Here is a 20,738-nt window from a genome sequence, read left to right on the forward strand (position 1 = left end):
GCCATAAGGGTGGTGTCCTCTGCATATCTGAGGTTATTGATATTTCTCCCAATTACCAGCAAGTAAATGTTTCAAACTCCTTTACTTCTCTGCACCAAAGTTAGTTCCATGGCAACTCCTAACTTTGTGTCAGAACTATAAAAGACTGGAATATGAATGAAAATGGTCAACATTGGTAATGATTACCACACTCATCCACTGCCAAATACACACACAGACACAGATACATAGATATATGTAGGTTACTTTTTTTTTTTTGGTCTGGGAAGATTACTCGCTTTCCTTACAAATCTCTGAAGCAAGCTCAGTGTTTCCAACTTGAACTTATTTGTTGAACTTTTTGGATGAAAATTTGTAAAATCCAGAGGAACAAAGCTGGATAATGATGACAGAAGAATAATTTATCTTTTCCTAGGAGACTTCACCTAACAGTGGCAATATTTTCCTCTTATTACACATTGAAATTTGTGCTTACTTCTCAGTTTTTATATTAATCACTTCTAACTTTTATTTGTATGTAAAGCATTTGTTGATAAAATATTTGATGGGGGGAAAAAGAACTGGGCTGTTTTTTGCTATTGCAAATTATTCAAATTATGATCAGTTAAATATTACTCATTCTCTTCAAAATTATAGTCAGACATATGAGAAATGAATGTAATGCCAAAAAGAGGAACTAAATCATGGTTTATATAGCTTGACCTCCCATAGAAGTAGAACAAGTAGAGAAGTAAGAGTAAATAGAAAGACAATGCTTATAGTACATAGAAAGCTGATGGAGAGATTGACTCTCACAGACTATGTTCCTGAGACATTACAAAGGTAATTTTTTCCTCTAAATAATTTAATTAAAACTCTAAAATATACAATTACATATATCTAGGGATTTAAAAGCACATAACTATAAATTTCAACTTAATTTTAAAGTCATGTGTTAAAAACATTTAAATTACATTTTGCTCTATAAATTAGAAATAGATAAAATTCTAGTGCTATTTAAAAAATTGTTGGTAACGTTTGATTATAATGTTTCAGTGATGAATTTGATAAAGGGAAAAGGAAATGATGAATTGAAGAAATGATATTTGAGATTTCTAAATAGTTTTCTCTTTTGGCTGTACAAAAGTGGCTTCAAATTTTGTCAAAGTTTATGGAGAATTGACATGAGTTTGTTTATCTCATTTTATGCAATACATGTGTTTAGAAAAAGCTGGTTGAACATAAAAGTATTATTTGTAATGTAAGAAATATAATCTATCTACCATCTATCAATCATCTGTCTAAGTTAAAGAAAGAACATCAGACAAGAAAGTTATTTTACAGAGTACATTTTTGATAAAGATGTAATACATTATAAGCTTGAAATTTTGAAAATTATATTTCCTTAAAATGAGGCTAAATAGATTTGAATTTCATAATTTAAATGCATGATATTTATTTCTCATTATTTATTTTAGTAAATACACCTGTAACTTACATGCTCATTTCATTTATCACACTGAATCTTAGTTCAGATAGCCCTTAAATGGAGAGAAATGAGTTATTTAAAAATAAAAACTACTAAAATAAAATAAATAAATTATTTGAATTATATATATGCTCTGAAACACATTGTTCATATTCATATTTATAATGATAAATTATATAATAAATTAGCACAACATTTTATAATCTTTTAAGGTCAAAAACATTTGATTATATCTTTTTGTTACTTCATATATTTAATATGAGCAAATATAAAAAATAATAAAAGCAAGTACAATTAAGCAAAATCCCTCTTCAACTCATAATATTAATGATGATTTGTGAAATATTATAAGATAGAATTTACATTTTTATAGTATGGCATTAGTACTATATATTTATAGCTGTATATATAAAAGAAAGAAAAGAGAAATAGCTGTTTATTCATTATTGTTTAAGCAAAGCCAACACAGGTCTTCAGGATATCATTTAAATTTCCCTTAGTGTTTCTTTCACCTTAGGAGGGAATTTTTTAGAAATAGAAAATAAATTGCTTTGAGAAAATAATTAAGATGTGAATTTGTTAAATTTGTCTAGAAATATATTCAGTTGCTTAAATTACATAAGGCCAACAGCAAAAGGGAATACACACTTCAGAGGTTTGCATAATTTTTCACACAGCTAAATAGTTTGACTTAGTTTAGATATATCTTCTCTTGTCCATAATGCTCATTTAAAGCTAAAATCTTTAGCTGATATTTCATGTTGAAAATGAAGGCGAACATGAAGAAATAATCACTAAAAATAATAGGAGGTGAAACAAGTCAGAAATATCTTTTAATAGCATTATATTGGAGAAGTTTATGTGACAGATATAGGATTGAATTTCATAAATCGTTTCTGTTTGCTTATTACCTTTACCCATTCATAGACTTTGCAAAACATTTAAAAAGTATTTGTAGTTAAATCTGTGAAATTTGAATGGTACTGTTTTTATTTCTTAAAAGACTTGTGAGACAAGAAAAATTATTGAGGGAAAATAGTGATGGATGTGAGCCACATTCATTAATAGAAAAAAATATGAATGTGGAAAACAGAGAAAGGATTTTAAATGTATATGGAAAAGCATCAGTTATGGAAAGGTGAAAAAATTTAAGTATTTGAGTAGTAAGAACTTTCTGAGATCTGCTATGGGTGGCCTAACACAGAGATTGTGACTTTCAGAGAATATGCTTCAAAAATCTTTGGAAATAATTTCTAAAATGTCAGCTGTTGACTAAAATCCTCCCCAGATTTTCTGATGGTGAGATTAGTATAATCTTCTCTAGCTTAGAGTAGAAATCACAAAGCTTCTATTAATAGCTAGGAAAAAGCCCCTCCCATTCAGCTTCCCCCAAACAATTAAGGGTTCTCTGTACTGTAGTGCCCAAGCTCATACTGACCAGAAACCTCAGGTTTATCATAGGAACTGCTTGAAAATGATGAAAAGGCAAGAGCCATCATATTTCTTCATAATGGAAAATAAAATTTCAGTTCCCCACGCACCAAATCTAGTTATTTTGTGGTTCGTCCTTCACTCTGGGGTGTTACTGGATTTGCATGGTGCAGGGAAGACCCTCTGAGACTTCATGAGTCTGCAGCGGCCCATTCGAAGGTCCTTGCTGTCAGTGCTCTGCTCTTTCCAGGCGCTGTGGGAGACCTGCCATGTCAGGGAGCCAGGTCTACTGCGCTGAGAACTTGCCACCAAACCTCAGGAATCAGCTACCAGGCATTAGACAATTTGCTTTTTTCATCAACCTTCAGAGGCTTTTCCTTCTCACAGAATCGAGAAGGACTTTTAACATCATTAAAAGTTTGAGGCTTTTAAAAATAAAAGTTTGATAATTCCCCAGTGCTTAAGGAAAACTCAACGCTAGCTGCTTAATTTTAATCTTGAGGTAGTAGTTTCCTGGGCTCCCCTGATGGCTCAGTTGGTAAAGAATCCGCCTGCAATGCAGGAGACCCCAGTTTGATTCCTGGGTCGGGAAGATCTGCTAGAGAAGGGATAGGCTACCCATTCCAGTATTCTTGGGTTTCCCTCGTGGCTCAGCTGGTAAAAGAATCTGCCTGCAATGTGGGAGACCTGGGTTCGATTCCCTGGAAAAGGGAAAGGTTACCCACTCTAAGTTCTGGCCTGGATAATTCCATGGACTGTATAGTTCATGGGGTCACAAAGAGTGGGACATGACTGAGGGACTTTGGGACTTCCCTGTAGCTCAGATGGTAAAGAATCTGCCTGCAATTCAGGAGTTCTGGGTTCAATCCCTGGGTCAGGAAGATCTTCTGGAGAAGGAAATGACAACACACTCCAGTATTCTTGCCTGGAGAATCCAGTAGACAGAGGAGCCTGGTGGGCTACAGTCCATGGGGTCACAAAGAGTCAGACACGACTGAGCGACTAACACACACACAGTAGTTTCCTAAGGTTCCAAAAGGGGAGGTTGTGGCTCAGAAAAATCTTAAAAACTAGTGTATGTTTACATGAATAATAAATAGGGGACATAGAATTTGAAACAAGCTACCTCATATGTGTCAGATGAAGAAGTTGAAAACTATACAGTGAGTCCTCAAGGAAACATGTTTAGTGGAAAGCAGGACAATGGATAGGCACATAAATAAATGCCTTTCTGTGTGATAGAATTTAAAGTGTGTAATAATGTTAGAATACAAGTGAGAAAAAGGAAAGAATAGATAATTCAGTATGGGGTGCTCAGGTAAGGCTTCTGGGAGGAAGCAAGAGTTTTGAAAGTTGAGAGGAGATAAACCTTCCAAAAGAGGGGAGAAGTATTTTCAGTATTTTTGCAGCTGTCATCTCTCCCCACCTCACACTTATCTTTATTTTTCCCCATCCGTTTCCTGGTTTCTCTCCCCCTAAACCCTGTTCATTCCTTACTAAGTGTGTTCTGTCATCACATATTATTTATAATAACTAACCCAGTTGAGTTATGGCTTATATTTTCCTTACTATGTTATTCCAAATGCACTGAATATAGTATGCATTGTATCTATACTGTCAAATTAAAATTTGATTTGTAATGTTATTTTACTTGTTTTTATGTTCTGAACTGGACATCTAGGATCTTCCCAACTGTCATAAGGGAAGTTAATGGGAGAAATGGGAAGAAAATAGGAAAAGCAAGTGAAGGCAGAAAAAAGAAGAGAATGGAGAGAGAAAAGACAGGGGAGGGAGGGAAAGAGTGAGAGGGAGAGAAAGGAAAAAGAAAAGTTTCTTAAGAAATATAAACAGTGCTAACCTAGTTCTTTTCATGTGCTTGTGAATCTTCTGCATGTGAAAGGAAGGTGTTCTGAGATAGGACATTTTAGGGAATATGATCCAAGGACACAATTTAAAGATAGAACATGAGAAAGTATAGGAAAGATCATCTGAGACATGATGGAGGCCTAAGGTATGATATCAAAACTCTTGCTACTATTGGAAGTCCCCAAATTACTTTCTAATTGACCAATTTTAATTGAAGATACTCCAAAATAGGGCTCCCCAGGTGGCTCAGTGGTAAAGAATCTGCCTCTAGGAGCCTCAGGGGATCTGGGTTTGATCCTTGGGTTGGGAAGATTCCCCTGGAGGAATGGCAACACACTCCAGTGTTCTTGCTGGGATAATCCCATGGACAGAGCAGCCTGGCGGGCTACAGTCCATGAGTTCTTGAGGAGTTGGACATGACTGAGCACCGTGAAGTATAAATAAGTATTGAATGGCCTAGTGGTTTTGCCTACTGCTACTCCAAAATAATGTTTAGTATTTACACACAAAACCAGAGATGAAGATAGAGTGCCAATAAGTCCAATTTATGCTAAGTCTTCCATATGGTCTAAAATGCATGTATGTAACAGAATTACCTGGTCATAGGATGTGAATATAACAAAGTATGTTAATGATTTTTTAGTCCAAAACCTTCATTTTGGAGATGAGGAGATGGAGGCCTAAATATCTTTTTTTTCAAGTACAAATAAGGAGCCTAGATAGCATATTGAAAAGCAGAGACATTACTTTGCCAACAAAGGTCTAGGCTTGCTATAGGTTCAGGAACACAGTAAGAAGTACACCATGGAACTATGTCAACTGTATAGCAGGGAAGTGCCTTTTGTAGAATAGTCCTTTGATATCTTAAATAATGTAGTATTTGATCATCCGACTTCCCTTTACCTGGCTAACTTCTATTCATGCTCTATTTCTTAGTTTAAACATTAATTCTTCAAGGAAACTCTCTCTGATTCTCCAGTAGAGATTAGATCTCCCATTATATATGTTCTTTGGACTGTGTACTTAACATTAATCAAAATGATAAATGTATCAGTCAGGGGAACAGAAATCACACTAGATTGTTCAAGGAAGGTGAATTTGATAGAACAAATTAGTTATACAAGTGGTAAAAGCATTGGTTCCATACTCTGGGTTCTTTTTGAACTAGACTGGGGCCAATTGACAGTGATATGGAAAAAGGGGGATTTGCGGGCTATACTTAGGAACTGTAAAAGTAAAGTGAGGTAACCTAGATTGGGAGTGTGTTTTTGACTTCTTGGGGTGCCTACCAGAGTGCTAGAACTGCCAAAGGGGACATTTTAGCATGGACTACTATAGCTGAGTTAGGGAAATCAGAGCCAATTATGGGACCTCAGAAGTGTCACAGCCACCTTCGAGACACCACCACAAAGAAAACAAAGAGGAATAAATGCCCAATAGAGAGGAAGACCCAAGACTTTCCCTCTCCTGTCACCTTCCAATATTATATCAATTCCTCTTATCAGCCAAACCTAACTGGAAGTCAGTTAGCAAGGAATTCTGGGAAATATATTTTCTGGGGGTTGCTGGCCCCCTATAGATACAGCACAGAACATGGAAAAAAAGAGATTGACCTCAGACAAATAATTAATGCTAGTATACTAAACAAATATATATTAATTAATACTATTATCAAGGTAATGTCAATCTCTCCAGGTATTGTCATTTCCATGGGTTAAGAATGTATCTGCCTTATTCACTAATATATTACCAACACATTTCATAGTGCTTGGCCCGTAAAAGATCTTGAATAAATAAAAAAATATATGGATGAATATTGTTACTGCCTCTATACATTCAAGAGTCGTGATCTCCGCTGAGAGTTATGTGCTCCTTCCAATGCCACTGTGAATAAGAACTCTGTGATGTACCAAGAGATAATAAGGCCTCCATCTGAACAAAGCAGGGTCATAGAGGTGTGAGAGAGGAAGGCAAGGAAGGATACTAGTAAGTGACAGAGTTTCAGGTTACAAATTTCAGTTTATAAATTTTTCTTCAGCCTGTCTTCACTGCTTTATCCATCTCACCCTCTCACCTTGTAGGCCATTCCAGTACATGTATCTACTTGGGCAGCTTTTTGTCAGAAATGGGAAGATAGGCACCGTATAAAGAATGGTCACTGTAGATCAAAACTATTAACTAGAATTAAATGATGATCTTCCTAATGTCTGTTGTTGGACAGTGTTTAGTGAACACTGTGTTGTTTAATATTATGCTAGGGCAGGATCACTCTTCTCTCCTTATGGTTTCGTCTAGTCCTCTGCTTCAAGGGATGGGCCACAGATGAAAGCTTTCAAAACCTAGAAAATGTTTTTATTTCCCTTTTCCTTCTGTGACTCTAATTACATGTATATTAGTCCACTTGAAGTTGTCTTAGTTATTTAAGATACGGGTGTAAATCTGGTCCTTGTTCTTCTATATTGGCTGGCAGTGAAAGTCCTTGACATTTTTTCCAAACTAAAGCTCATGAATACATTGTTCATAAATGCTATATTTTAAATTCAAAATTTAATCTAGGTACACTTGGAGAGATTGGAGTATTACTTTGCACCATCACTTGAAAAGGTTTTAATACATATTTTTGACAAAATTACCAGAAAGACCTATATTGATGTTTGAATTATTCTATTTCTTACATTGGGAACTAATAAAAACATTTTCCAGGAATTTAATCTTTGCTGAAGTCTAGTGCTTACTGAATTATCATGGATGTCTTGGTGAAAACAATACTAAAATTCAGTGAAACAAATCAATTCAGATTTTGTTATGAACTAACTAAATTGGTGACTTTATAGTATCTTGCACTACAGGTGTTCATTCACTATTTCATCCATCAAAAATGCAAATCTTCCAATTATGAAAATTTGTCTAATGATATAAAGAGACAAGTACATTTGTCCTGCTGAATAAAAGAAAATTCCATTGTAAAAAGTTTTCATTCTTGTTGAAAAAGACAAACCATGCTAAGGAGAAAAATTCAATTAGAGAGTAAAAATTTCAAAAGGTAATAACAAAGGAAAATATTTTGTGTTCAGATAAATGTTAGAAAAATCTATTTAGAATTTAAATAAGATTCATCAGTCAATCTTTCAAAAGAAATTCAGACTTTGTCACACATTTATTCATTTTCATGTGCTAATAATGGTGTATTTGGAATGCTGCACAAAACATGCATTATTTTCACAGGAAATAAATGAAAACATTGTAGTTTGAGTAAAATAATGTTTAGAAGTTATAATTTTAAAACCTCAAATGTTGATTTTATATTATTAATTATACTCACTTTTAAAAGAGATGCATATCAAAATTAATGTTTAGCAAATTAAGCTTTGAGCCAAGAAATCATATATTACAAGGGCTTTATTTCTATATGAACAAATATAATTTGAGCTTGAGTCAAACCCACATGTTTTCCAATCATCCTTACTCTACCTCTGAATGCTAATATGAGAACACAAAAACTCTTCTCATGAATTTTTAATGTTAGTTTCACTTCCAGTTAACACAGTATTAAAATAGTATTCCCCTAAATATACACTCTACAAGAAAGTAATGTGACAGCAATAAAAATGCAAACATATTCTCTTAACATATAGATGCCAAGGTAGTTGTTGTTTTTATTGTTGTTGTTTTAATATTATCCTTAACCATTTGTATATCACCATGTGACTGCAGTGGTGTAGTTTTTGAGCAGAAAGGTGAGCTGTGAATTTTTTTTCTCTTTCAGACCATTGAATCATAGTTCTAATGACTCTAAAATAAAATTTAAAGACAAGGAAGTTCATTATATTCAGTATTCTAATGGAGGCCTCAGAAGATATAATTTATCCCTTGACTTCAAATTTAAAAACAGATTTAATTGTTTTTATTATGAAACTAATTAGTGTGTATCATTGAAAATTTTAAAACTAGAAAGAAGTTGGGAGTTGGAAAGTCATAGTTTCACTACCCACAGAAGAGGAGCTTTAACAGAAGTAAGGTCTTCTGAATTAACATTAAGCAATTTTAAGTAAGAGACAGAGATTAGTAGTAAACTATAAAAATTAAACAAGGTATATAAAAAAAGACATTTTAGACTGTGTGTGACAAATGTTTTTGTCTGTTGGAATGTGTAATTATTTGGATTTTTAAAAGTCAACTTAATGTCTAAAGTCTGGAATTAATTTATTTGGTGGGGAATCAAGGCAGGGAGGAGGAAGTTTTTTGAGTTAGTCTGATTTCCATCTGGTTGCACACTGGCTGTTGTAAAGGAATTACAGTGTGAATGCCCAATTACTTAGAGGCAAGACATAATATTTGAGGAGTTAATGGTGAATTACTGAGTTCAGTACCTCTTGATGTCTTTTTTCCAGTTCTTTATTGTCCCAAGACTGAAAAAGTTATATAAATTTTTGTTGAGTGTAGAATGTGGGAACTGGGAGAATGAGAGAAAAACATGAATTTTTCTGCTGAAATTTGAAGATATCCCCAAACATAACATCAAATGTATTATTATTTGGAAATAACTCTGAAAGGCTCTATTGATCCTTACAACTTGAGAAGTGATGATGCTTGAACTTGTACATATATACATACAGCAGTCATATACCCTCCTTACTTGTGTGCTAGTCTTACACAGTCTAATGGTTGATATTAATTATTTACAATCCTCAAAATTGGATATTATTATTGATTTATTTCCATAATCTCTTCTTCTTTGATTGTAGCTGATAATAGTCTCTTTTATTTATTTAATTGTAACAAGTAAACTCATTTTGTAGGCTTCTTCTGATCATTATGAGATGAACCATCTTTGAGAGTCTGAGTTGGCAGTTTCTTGATTTATATCTTAGCTCTCATTTATAGTTGTTTGATCCTTTAGTGTTTGATGGCTTTTCACTGTGAGCCAATCTTGAAGCATTAACTGTGAGACTTTTTGAGATATGTTAAGGTGAGTTTACCTATATCGATGCTTTTGCTAGGAACTTGTGTTTACTACCAAACCCGGATCACTTTAATTGACATTTCCAGATATGGGTATTTTGGACCATAGAGATAGCCTGAGTTTTCTGAGACAGGCTTGCAGTTAGGAAGGGAAGGCCATTACATTTCTCTAACCTTTCTCTGCTCTCCACTCAGAGATAAAGCTGTGGCATGCGCGTGTCTCTACAGGCTCTCTAAACAGGGCAGTTTCTTGCAGGCACTGACCATAGTGTCCTTTCTTCAAGGGTTCTGACTTCGGTGGACTTTTCTTGATCGACTTAGGTCCTAGACCTTTGTCTCACTCCCCTAACTGTGAGCCTTTCAAATTTTGATCGTTAGTTTGTCAGGGATTGGCAAACAGTCCTGGATAGACTCCTACTGTGGAGTTTATTTCCTCTGAGTATGCAGTTTTTTTGTGTTTCTGGGTTGAGGAATTTCTTAATCGTCTCTTCTTGCTCAGACAGACACTAAAGTGATTTCCAAAAATGCTATTCACCTGTATTAGGTATATTACACTGAAAGATTTTTCACTTGATTTCTTGTCCTTCATAGGTGCCAGAAACAATTCAAACTTCAGTGTTTTATCTTGTTTATAATTTTAAATTTGTTTTTCTCCATTTTATTTTGAATTTGGATATGTAAAGAAATTGATAATGACTGATTTTTATCATGTATTATACTTGAATCTTAAAACATTGCTTTTTGAAATATCACAGAAATTAAGATACTTCAATTTGTAAGCAGCTTGAGAAGTTTTGCCTACTCTAGAATTATTAATACCTTGTTTTAGTGGGTGTTATGGGTATTTATGAGACAAAGTTACTGAGGAATACTGTGTGTGGACTTACATTAATCTAAAATAACTTTATTTCTTGCAAGTATTTATGAAACTGAAACTAGTTGAGGCCTGATTATAGCTTCTGCCTCTAATAAATCAAAACTTCATTTTTGGAGTCTTGGTACTTAGTTGGAAATACCCTATTTCTAAGAATTGCCTGTAATCATTGAGTCCAGAGCATTTACTGGATGTGAGTCTAGCAATTATGATATTATATATACATGTGGAAAAGGAAGTGGGCTCTGTGGTGTGATTTTTTGGGTGATGCCTGCTGACCAAATGATTCCCTCCTCTTTTCAACTGTGGCTCAGCAATGACAGTTTTAGCCACTTTACATATACAGCAAAAGCAGGAGTGACTATCTTTAGATAGTTCAGGGAAAGGGCAGGATTTATAGATATCAGTCTGCTCTCTCCTTAGCATGGATTTGATTGTAAGATAAAGTAAATGTCATTTCCCAAGGTTGAGAGCCTAGGGGGAAGAGATTTCAGACAGATATATTTCTAGGGAAAGAAGAGGAATCAATTTTACCTTGTTTGGACAATTTACTGTTGTGAAAGAATAGCAGCCAGAATTTTCTAAGATTGGAGGAAAATGGGTAATTGTTAGTAGTATGTATTTTTTTTGTAGTTATTTTTACTTTTTTTGCCAAAGTAAACCAGGATTGCAGTTTTTCCTAGCAATACAATTTTTTAATTAAACTTTTTATTTTGTTTTGGGGAATAGTTAGTTAACAAACAATGTTATGATAGTTTCTTTCAGGTGAACAGGGAAGGGACTCAGCCATACATATACAGGTATCCATTCTCCCCTAAACTCCCCTCCCATCCAGGCTGCCATGTAACATTAAGCAGAGTTCCATGTGCAATACAGTAGTAGGTCCTTATTGGTTATCTATTTTAAATATAGTCATGTAAATATGTCCAGCTCCCTAACTATCGCTTCCCTCCATCTTTCCTCCCAGCAACCATGAGTTCATCCTCCAAATCTATGAGTCTCTTTCTGCTTTACAAGTAAATTGTTTTGTATCATTTCTTCTTAGGTTCCACATATAAGAGATGTCATACGATATTTCTCTTTCTCTGTCTGACTTCCTTCACTCAGTATGACAATCTCTAGGCTCATCCACATTGCTGCAAATGGCATTATTTCATTCTTTTCAATGGCTGAGGAAATTCCATTGTATATATCTTCTTTATGCATTCATTCCTCTGTTGATGGACATTTAGGTTGCTTCCGTGTCTTGGCTATTGTGAATAGTACTGCAGTGAGCATTGGGGTACATGCCTAGCAATAAAGTTTTTATTAGGCATAAAGTCCTCCACAAAATCGGTTAGGCAGGTTAGGCAAAAAAATTGGTTAGGCAGGTGGAGACAGTAGCAGAATCTTTTTCCTAACGGTCAACCAGGTACATTGGTTGGTGAGTCAGCTCTGTCATCTCAAACATGTTTCTGTTTCCGATCTAAGACAGTTGTTCCAGTGGTCACCATTTTCCAGTCAAAGAGAAAAGAGGAAAACTCAGGATAGGCTGCTTGTCTGAAGGAGATAATGCTAAAGTTGCATGCATCAATTTCACGTACATCATATTAGCCTGAACTTGGTCATATAGTCACACCTAGGGACTGCAAAATCCCAGGGACTGGGGAGCCTGGTGGGCTGCCGTCTCTGGGGTCGCACAGAGTCGGGCACGACTGAAGCGACTTAGCAGCAGCAGCAGCAGCAGCTGCAAAAGAAGCTAAGAAGTGAAAGCTTGAGCTTGACAACCATGTACCCATCCAAAACCCAGACGCTACTGTAAAAGAAGGGAGAAGAAAGAATACTGGGCTACAATCAGTGGTCTGCGCTACACTTACACTTGGCATTAAAGTGTTTATTATTGTTAGCTAAGAGACATTTTAAAAAAATTAAAATAATAGAAACATGCTTGGCTGGCTGAAACAAAAATGGAGAATGTATTATAAAGACACAGAGAGCTCAAGTGTGAGAATGCAGCTGGACCTCAGGAAGAGACTAGAAACAGGAACTGGAAATTGTCATGATCCTCCCATGTCTGCATCTCTGCTTCTTTCTGCAGTTTTGATTCGTTCTGTTGCCATAGCCTGCCTTTTTGTGATTGTCAGGCCACGTAAAGCAAAGAGCATGCAGGATCCCAGAGGTAACTTGCGAAAATTCCAGCAGCATGCAGAACTCATTTGGCTTCTCTGAATCCCAGTTCCAGGTTTGGTTTCTAGGTGGGGGAATTCAGTCCAACTAGGGTCAAGTCTCTACCTCTGTCCACTTAATTGTGGCAAAGAGGTATTGAATGATGCAATTGTAGCTGGTAGAGCCCCACGATGTGTGGGGATGCATTCTGAAAAATAAGATGGTGCTCCTTAGAATGTGTCCGCAATGCCAGCCTTATTAGCCTTCATAGAAATCCAGCACTTCAAAGAGAGCCCTTATCTTTTGTGCCTAGCTCTTCCAGTTTACTGATAAAGTGAGTGCTCCTAGGGACAAGCAGAATTCATAGCAAATTCTCATCAGTTGGGAGTTGTGAAGAAAATGAAGAATTACTTCTGAAGATGTACATTTTCTCACTGTATGGTTAATCTTTGTATCACAGAAAATTGTGCTTGAGGAAAAAGAGCAGCTCTGCAGCTGTCAGTTGGTAGCTGACCTGATTCTAACAGCTAAGGCATGGTGTTCTGTTTATCCTAAACAGCACCAGCATGTGCTGAGGTCACTCTGGGATCAAATAGATGAAACAAAAACCAAACCCACAACAATGACCAAACAACTCCCTCTAATGGCTAACAGGAATGACTACATTTGTTAACCAATTAAAGGTTTAGACAATCTGTGTTTTCCCTGATTCCTATGCTGGTATCCAACCACTGAATTATCTTGATAACATTCAATCTAAAACTAAGAATGCGTCTTTGAACTGTTCTTAAAAATCACCTAACACAAGCCCAACCCCTCTAACCAGCTCCCTGTAGGCCCCTTGCACTGAGGTGTTTCCTAGTTCCGCATGGAACATGGTCTCTCTGGATGCAGCAAGTAATCAATCTAACTTTGTTTGACTATAGCATAGTCCTTGGTTGGTGATGCATCTTTAAGGCATCTGACTAAAGAAAACCAACAAAACAAAACAAAACACTATAAACGCACAAGCGCATACACAGAGACTCTTTGTCCCTTTGAACTTCTGTACAGATATACTGCGCATGTTTTTAGGCTGGTGAGTTGGTTTGTTTGGAAGATGATTGCCTGTGTCCGTGTTCACTTGTTTCAGTCCTGTCCAGCTTTTTGCAACTCTGGACTGTAGCCTGCCAGACTCCTCTGTCCAGGCAAGAATACTGGAGTGGGTTGCCATTTCCATCTCCAGGGGATCTTCCTGACCCAGGGATTGAACCCGGGTCTCCTGCATTGCAGGCAGACGCTTTACCCTCTAAGCCACCAGGGAAGCCAAATACCCATGAAAGAATATTTATTATTTGTGACATTAACACAGTGATGAGAATATAATAGCTTTAATTGCTCCAGCTCCTTTTCACAGTTCCAGATATTTAAAATTACTCAAGTAATTTAAGTTTGGAAATGACAATTAGCCTTTAAATTTTTACTTTTATTTGCTGAATCATGACTAACTGATATACGCCTCCTGTGAACTCCTGGAAGAACTGCAGCACTTACTTACCCTGCAGTATTAATTCGCATCTAACAGGTATGATTCTGTTTATGTACTTGTGTAATTTGTTGACTGTAAATTTCAGAGAGTATTGACCATGTAAGAGGGTTTCTCCTAAGTGTCTTGCAGGGCTTGATACTTTGCAGAGTAATTTTTTGAATAAATATGTGGCTGATATCTGGATGCTGGGAAAATTCAGTGCCAGGCTGGAAAGGACACTAGATTGCAAGTGCCTTGAAGGCATCAGTTCAGGTCAGTTCAGTCTCTCAGTTATGTCCCACTCTTTGCGACCCCATGGACTGCAGCATGCCAGGTCTCCCTGTCTATCACCAACTCCTGGAGCCTACTCAATCTCATGTTCATCGCATCGGTGATGCCGTCCAATCATCTCATCCTCTGTTGTCCCCTTCCCCTTCCGCCTTCAATCTTTCCCAGCATCAGGGTCTTTTCCAGTGAGTCAGTTCTTTGCATCAGGTGGCCAAACTATTGGAGTTTCAGCTTCAGCAACAGTCCTTCCAATGAATATTCAGGACTGATTTCCTTTAGGATGGACTGGTTGGATCTCCTTGCAGTCCAAGGGGACTCTCAAGAGTTTCTTCTCCAGCACCACAGTTCAAAAGCATCAATTCTTCAGCACTCAGCTTTATTTATAGTCCAATTCTCACATCCATACCTGACTACTGGAAAAACCAAAGCTTTGACTGGATGGACCTTTGATGGCAAAGTAATGTCTCTGCTGTTTAATATGCTGTCTAGGTTGGTCATAACTTTTCTTCCAAGGAGCAAGTGCCTTTTAATTTCATGGCTGCAGTCACCATCTGCAGTGATACTGGAGCCCCCCAAAATAAAGTCTGTCACTGTTTCCATTGTTTCCCCATCTATTTTCCATGAAGTGATGGGACTGGATGCCATGATCTTAGTTTTCTGAATGATGAGTTTTAAGCCAGCTTTTTCACTCGCCTCTTTCACTTTCATCAAGAAGCTCTTTAGTTCTTCACTTTCTTCCATAAATGTGGTGGCATCTGCATATCTGAGGTTATTGATAGGTCTACCAGCAATCTTGATTCCAGCTTGTGACTCATCCAGTCCAGGGTTTCTCATAATGTACTCTGCATATAAGTTACATAAGCAGAGTGACAATATGCAGTCTTGACGTACTCCTTTCCCGATTTGGAACCAGTCTGTTGTTCCATGTCCAGTTCTAACTGCTACTTCTTGACCAGCATATGGATTTCTCAGGAGGTAGGTCAGGTGGTCTGGTATTCATATCTCTTTAAGAATTTTCCACAGTTTGTTGTGATCTACACAGTCAAAGGCTTTGGCATAGTCAATAAAGAAGAGAGCATAGATTGTGTCATATTCAACATTATGAGACTGCTTTCTAAATATTGGCTAAATGATGGAAAGACTGAAATGGTATTATCTCTAGAGTGTATATAGTCTGGTGAGGGGCACAAAGGGGAAGGGGAAATTGAAAACAGTTTTCACCTGATTTGCCTCTAAGTCTAGGTATGTGGACTACCATATCCGTTTAAGTAATGCATTTAAAAGTTATTGCCATTCATGTACTGTAAGACACTGCCAATATGTCATTGCTTTAGTTTATATTGCATATAGCTTCTTTCTTTATTATTTGTTTTAATGATATAATAATACCTGCTGTGACTATATTTTTAGAACATTCCTTCTATTGCCTCATGTCTCCAGCATAAACATTGTACTGGCTCTCCTTTGCTTTTTAAACCAGTGGACCTTTTCCTCTTAAACTATAATCCAGTCTACTGGAGGCTATGTCCATTTCTGTCCAAGTGCTTCTGAATTCCTGGTCCAGTTGGCTTCTTTCTGTCTTTGATTTATTCAATAGTCATTTTTGCATCTGTGTCCTTTCACTTGATGATTTCTCATCTCTCCTTTTGCCTCCTATTTTCCCTCCCAGTTTGATGAATGTTTTAAGATTTAGTTCAAGCCTCCACTTCTCTCTAATCCCTTCTTTTCTAGGACACAATATAGTCTCCTGTGAAATTACCATAGTAATTCTTGCCAGAATCCCATAGGTTATTACTAAATTGTTTTCTAGTTGTTTCTTATAATTGAATTGACATTCCTAACCCTGATAATTAACTAAATAAATTCAGGGCTCAACGGTTTAAACTCTTCTTTATGACATTACCTCTATTCTTGGCATGCTTCTAAATAATAACAAAATGCTAGAGTGATGAAAAGTGAGCTTTAATCAAAGAAAGAATGATCAAGAAGTGGCTCTTGAATGGAGAAGGTTTGTTGAAAGGCTGGCGACACATTGGGAAGAGGTGAGAATGGTCCATTGTTCCAACACCATGCGGGAAGAAGTGCTGGGCAGTGAATGGAGCTGTCAACTCTGGTTAGATTTGGTCATTGTTCCTGAGAAGCTGATGTTAGCTCCGAGTAAGAGATAATTCATCAGAATGCTCTTGTACTTTTTCTCTCTCTTGCTCTGGGGCAGAAACTATTCTACTTCACAAGCTGAACTTTTTACCTCTTGCCCTGCGAGGCAGAAACACGCTGCCTGAGTGCCTCCATTTGGAGACGCCTTGTAGGAATCCTTATTGAACTGCTTTAGAAGAGTAGATTCTCAGTCCTCTAGAGCAGCCATCTGCCACAGCAACCCCAGAGGGTGTTATTTTCCAGTCAGAGGCAGAAGCCTCCTGTAATATGGGCTCACTGGGCTTTGGGGGAGAAAAAGACTGCATTTTGCAAGCCTAGTTCTAATTGAACATCCCCACATTGCAATTATTATTGTATTTCAGTCTTGTAGCCTTTGTTATCGAGGTTTTTGTGTGAGTTAGGAGGGAACGCTTTGGGTGACTGTTCAGGCTTTTACATTTTTTCTTTAATTTATTAAAGTTCAAATTAAACAAGGCTCCTGCTGTTACCACAGTTTTCTGAACTATTTTGTGTAAATGTTATTCACCCTTTGAAACCAATACAATTAAAAGTTGTGTTAAGAGTTGTTCTTTTCAAGGCTATGAACTTTTTCTCTAAGGATTTTGAATTTGTTTCAAGTCTTTGATTTCTTCAATGCATTTCAGAAAAGAAGATATACATGTTCTTTAATTGCTTCGCAAATTGGCAAAGTTATATCCTGTCTCTTAGACAAAGATCTTTAAATGATTGCATTTCTCTGTAGATTAGCAGCTTGTTAATTTTCAGGATGAAATGCACTCAGGAATAAAAATCACTTGACAAAGTGTCTCAGGAACTCACTTCAAAAGGAAACAGTAGACGCAGATTCTAACAAGGCCCCATCTGAGATCAGAGCTTCTGTATGACGCACTGGGGACATCTAGTGGACAAAAAGTCAGACTGGAACATGAAACTACATCCAAGGATGATCCTCACTTTCAAACAGCATACTTAAAAAATCAGGAAAAATGTCCCTCCTATACCAAAATCAGTATACTTGTTCTGAAGATAAGATGTTAGGTTAATTGAAATGTTTTCAATTTGTATAGTACTTTGAACTATTTATGAATATAATGACTTATCTTGTTTGATTAATCTGTTATAGTTTATTGTGGCACTGTTAGATGTTAATTTAATACAGTTTACAATAGAAGGAGATATCTTACAATCAACCTGAGAAAAGCAGATTTACATAGAACAGATGAACTATTGATTAACTATTTGGCTAGTTATGTAATTTTCGGAAAGCCTGTCTGGATCTCTTTTCTTTCAAGATAGGGGTTTAAAAAAATGTTTTCTTCTGGTTTGAATCTGGGATCTTATCTTTATAACATTACTTTTGTTTTCTATTCTAACTGATACGTTTCAGTGGTTTTTCACAACTATTATATAAATTTATATACTAATACTTAGTATTATTTATATATCATACTTAGTAAAAATGTCCTGTTATTTAGTTCAAATCTTATTCATTGATGCTCAGGAAGGTGAGGGGACTTGTGAACTGAAGAAAGAATCCAGGTTTCTTGGCACTCATTCTGACACCCTTCTAGGAGATATCACTCTTGGTGCAATGCCAGTAAATTTCTTAATGTTTGGGGGGCCCAGCTAAACAGGCAATTAGAACTAACAGCTAGCATCTATCATTACCATATCCTTTACAAAAATCATTGCAACCATCTTAATAACCTTGCAGAAAAGGATTGTTTAAACTCAGTTTAAAGTTAAGAAAGTTAAGACTCAAAATGATGTAACTTGCTCAAGCTCATTTGAAGGTCTGTGACTGGTCCTGTGTTCACATCCACGTCTCTGACTTTGTTATACTAAACTGAAAATCATCCCTTAACCAAGCCAGGGAACCCCAGAAAGCTGGTGCCTCATGTTTATTTCATCTGAAGTTTTAGAATCATGTGGGTAGATATTCCCAAAGTTCAAACTAGACCTCGGGAAACATAAAAAAATAGGCACATAAATACAACTTAGAGTTGAATATCTCAGAAGATATATTATTTTTAAAACATAAATTAAAACAACCTGGTGAGTCTTCTACTGAGGGAAAAGACCAAGAAAATTTATGACAATTGCTGATCCCTATGAACTCTTTATTAATAAAAAGTGATATGTAAGATATGATAGAAACACAATAGGTCATGTAAGTATATTTCAAGATTAAAATAATCAAGGACAAATTTATGGAAGAAGCAATTCTAAATAGCAAACATGATTACATTTGAAGGAATAGTACATGAAGTTAGCAATTTTTACACATCCTCATTTGCCTTCAAAATGTATAAGGCAACAAAAATTATTCATTAGGAAGCAATATGGAACAGAGAAAAGGATCACTTAAGTAGATGGGGTGACTTAAAAAGTCACATAATTTATTTTGATAACATTGATTTGACTAATTTACTTGGATAAAAATATTTTTAAAATATCACTAGCATTAATATTGGTCATAGCATTAGAAACAACACATTTTTGGTATTCCATTTATTTCATACAAATGCTTAATTTTACAAATAAATTGAGAAACTATTTGGATGAATTGCATATTTATATAAAACAGTGCTTAAGAATCAATTGTCTTTTGAGAACTTGAAAGTCAATGAATTAATATTTTAAATAATATTAGCATTTCAATTTCTATTGTTTTTGAAGACATACTGTGATTTACATTAATGGTGAAATATTTACATTATTATCTTTGATTATGCTAAGAGAAATTTATTGTATTTAGTAATTACATTTTGAAAGAGTAAATCTTTCATGGTGGAGAAAGAATCCACTTATTAGTGTGTAATTATAAATTTCACCTTAACTAGATCTATAATCCTTAAAGTATGGCTTATTTACAGCTATATAATTGGCTTGATGAAATTTACCAAAAATTAATCAGTCGTTAGCGTTTAGTCATATGTGAGTTTTTATGTAACTCCAATTAATATAAATTGATATACATTTTAAAGCAATACTTTTAAATCATTAAGTGTTTTGGAGTTATTTTCATTAATATAGTTCAAAATATTACTACTTACAAATCATATCCATTAACAATGTCATATTATGGTTTCCCCCAGCCCTTCTGTTTTCTTGAGTAAATTAAATGCATGGCTTAAAACCAATTTCCTGTGTAATGCATACAATAATCTCAACATCTTCTTTGTAATGTAGAAAAATACATAGAAAAGATTTATGTCACTGAACCAAAGAAACTGTAAGGGTATACAAAATAAACAAATGAATCATAAAGCTTTCTTTTTCACAGTGAGGAACAAATCTGTCTTTGCAGAGAACTCTAAAAAGCTAATTTTCTAAAGCTATATTTTTTTTACATAGTTTAAGTGATCATGCACATTATAGGAAGGTAGTAACTAAATAAATATCATTTTAGTTTAATTGGATTAAAAATTAGAAATGCAAATTCTCCTTGTACTGTATCTACAAGCCCTCATCTCTGTTTTTATGGTAATATCCTTTTAATGGTTTAAGCCTATGAAGAAAAAACACTGAAGATTTTTAACTAGCCGCTTTGCAGGGGGCAGAAAGGAGCAAAGAAGATTTAGTGGTGAAAAGAGCAAATAAATAGGTGCTCCAAGATTAAAAAGAGGGTAGAAGTGCATGCTGAGCTGTTGAAAGACCTCTCTGTGTTTAAAGAAAAATATTGTTTGGTGCTTTCACCAGTGCATGATCAAAATAAGAGGTACAAATTAGTTCATGGCTGCTGAAGCTACAAAACATCATGCAGAGCGCTGTCTTTGGGAACGTTTTAATGAGGAGAAGAGGTCATCAGACTGTGACATTGCTTTTCAGAATTCTTCAAGAACAACACAGACTTCCTGTTCCAAATGTGGTAGAGAATAAAACAACCTTAGTAGTAATCGTACAACTTTTGAACCATGTTCCTTGGAAATGCCGTACAGTGCTCATTTTGTAGCTTTAGTTAGCCATCTCAAAGGAAACGCTTCCATATTTTCCATGTGCCCTTAATTCAAAAGTACAGTGAAACGGTGGAGCTTTAA

At 35.7% G+C, this 20,738-nt stretch overlaps 1 protein-coding gene across 2 annotated transcripts in view; it reads left to right on the top strand.

Annotated features, from left to right (window-relative positions):
* The first annotated feature begins 634 nt into the window (after positions 1 to 634).
* Positions 635 to 20,738, top strand: part of TFEC (transcription factor EC) — a 224,374-nt gene continuing 204,270 nt past the window's right edge. Inside the window, exon 1 of one of the 2 annotated variants that reach the window (XM_069587955.1) lies at positions 635 to 822. The gene's annotated coding sequence lies outside the window, so the exon portion shown is untranslated. The remainder of the gene's footprint in view (positions 823 to 20,738) is intronic. The other variant, XM_069587952.1, reaches the window with a different exon arrangement.

The sequence above is a fragment of the Ovis canadensis genome, chromosome 4 (genome assembly GCF_042477335.2).
Source record: "Ovis canadensis isolate MfBH-ARS-UI-01 breed Bighorn chromosome 4, ARS-UI_OviCan_v2, whole genome shotgun sequence".
NCBI lineage: Eukaryota > Metazoa > Chordata > Mammalia > Artiodactyla > Bovidae > Ovis > Ovis canadensis.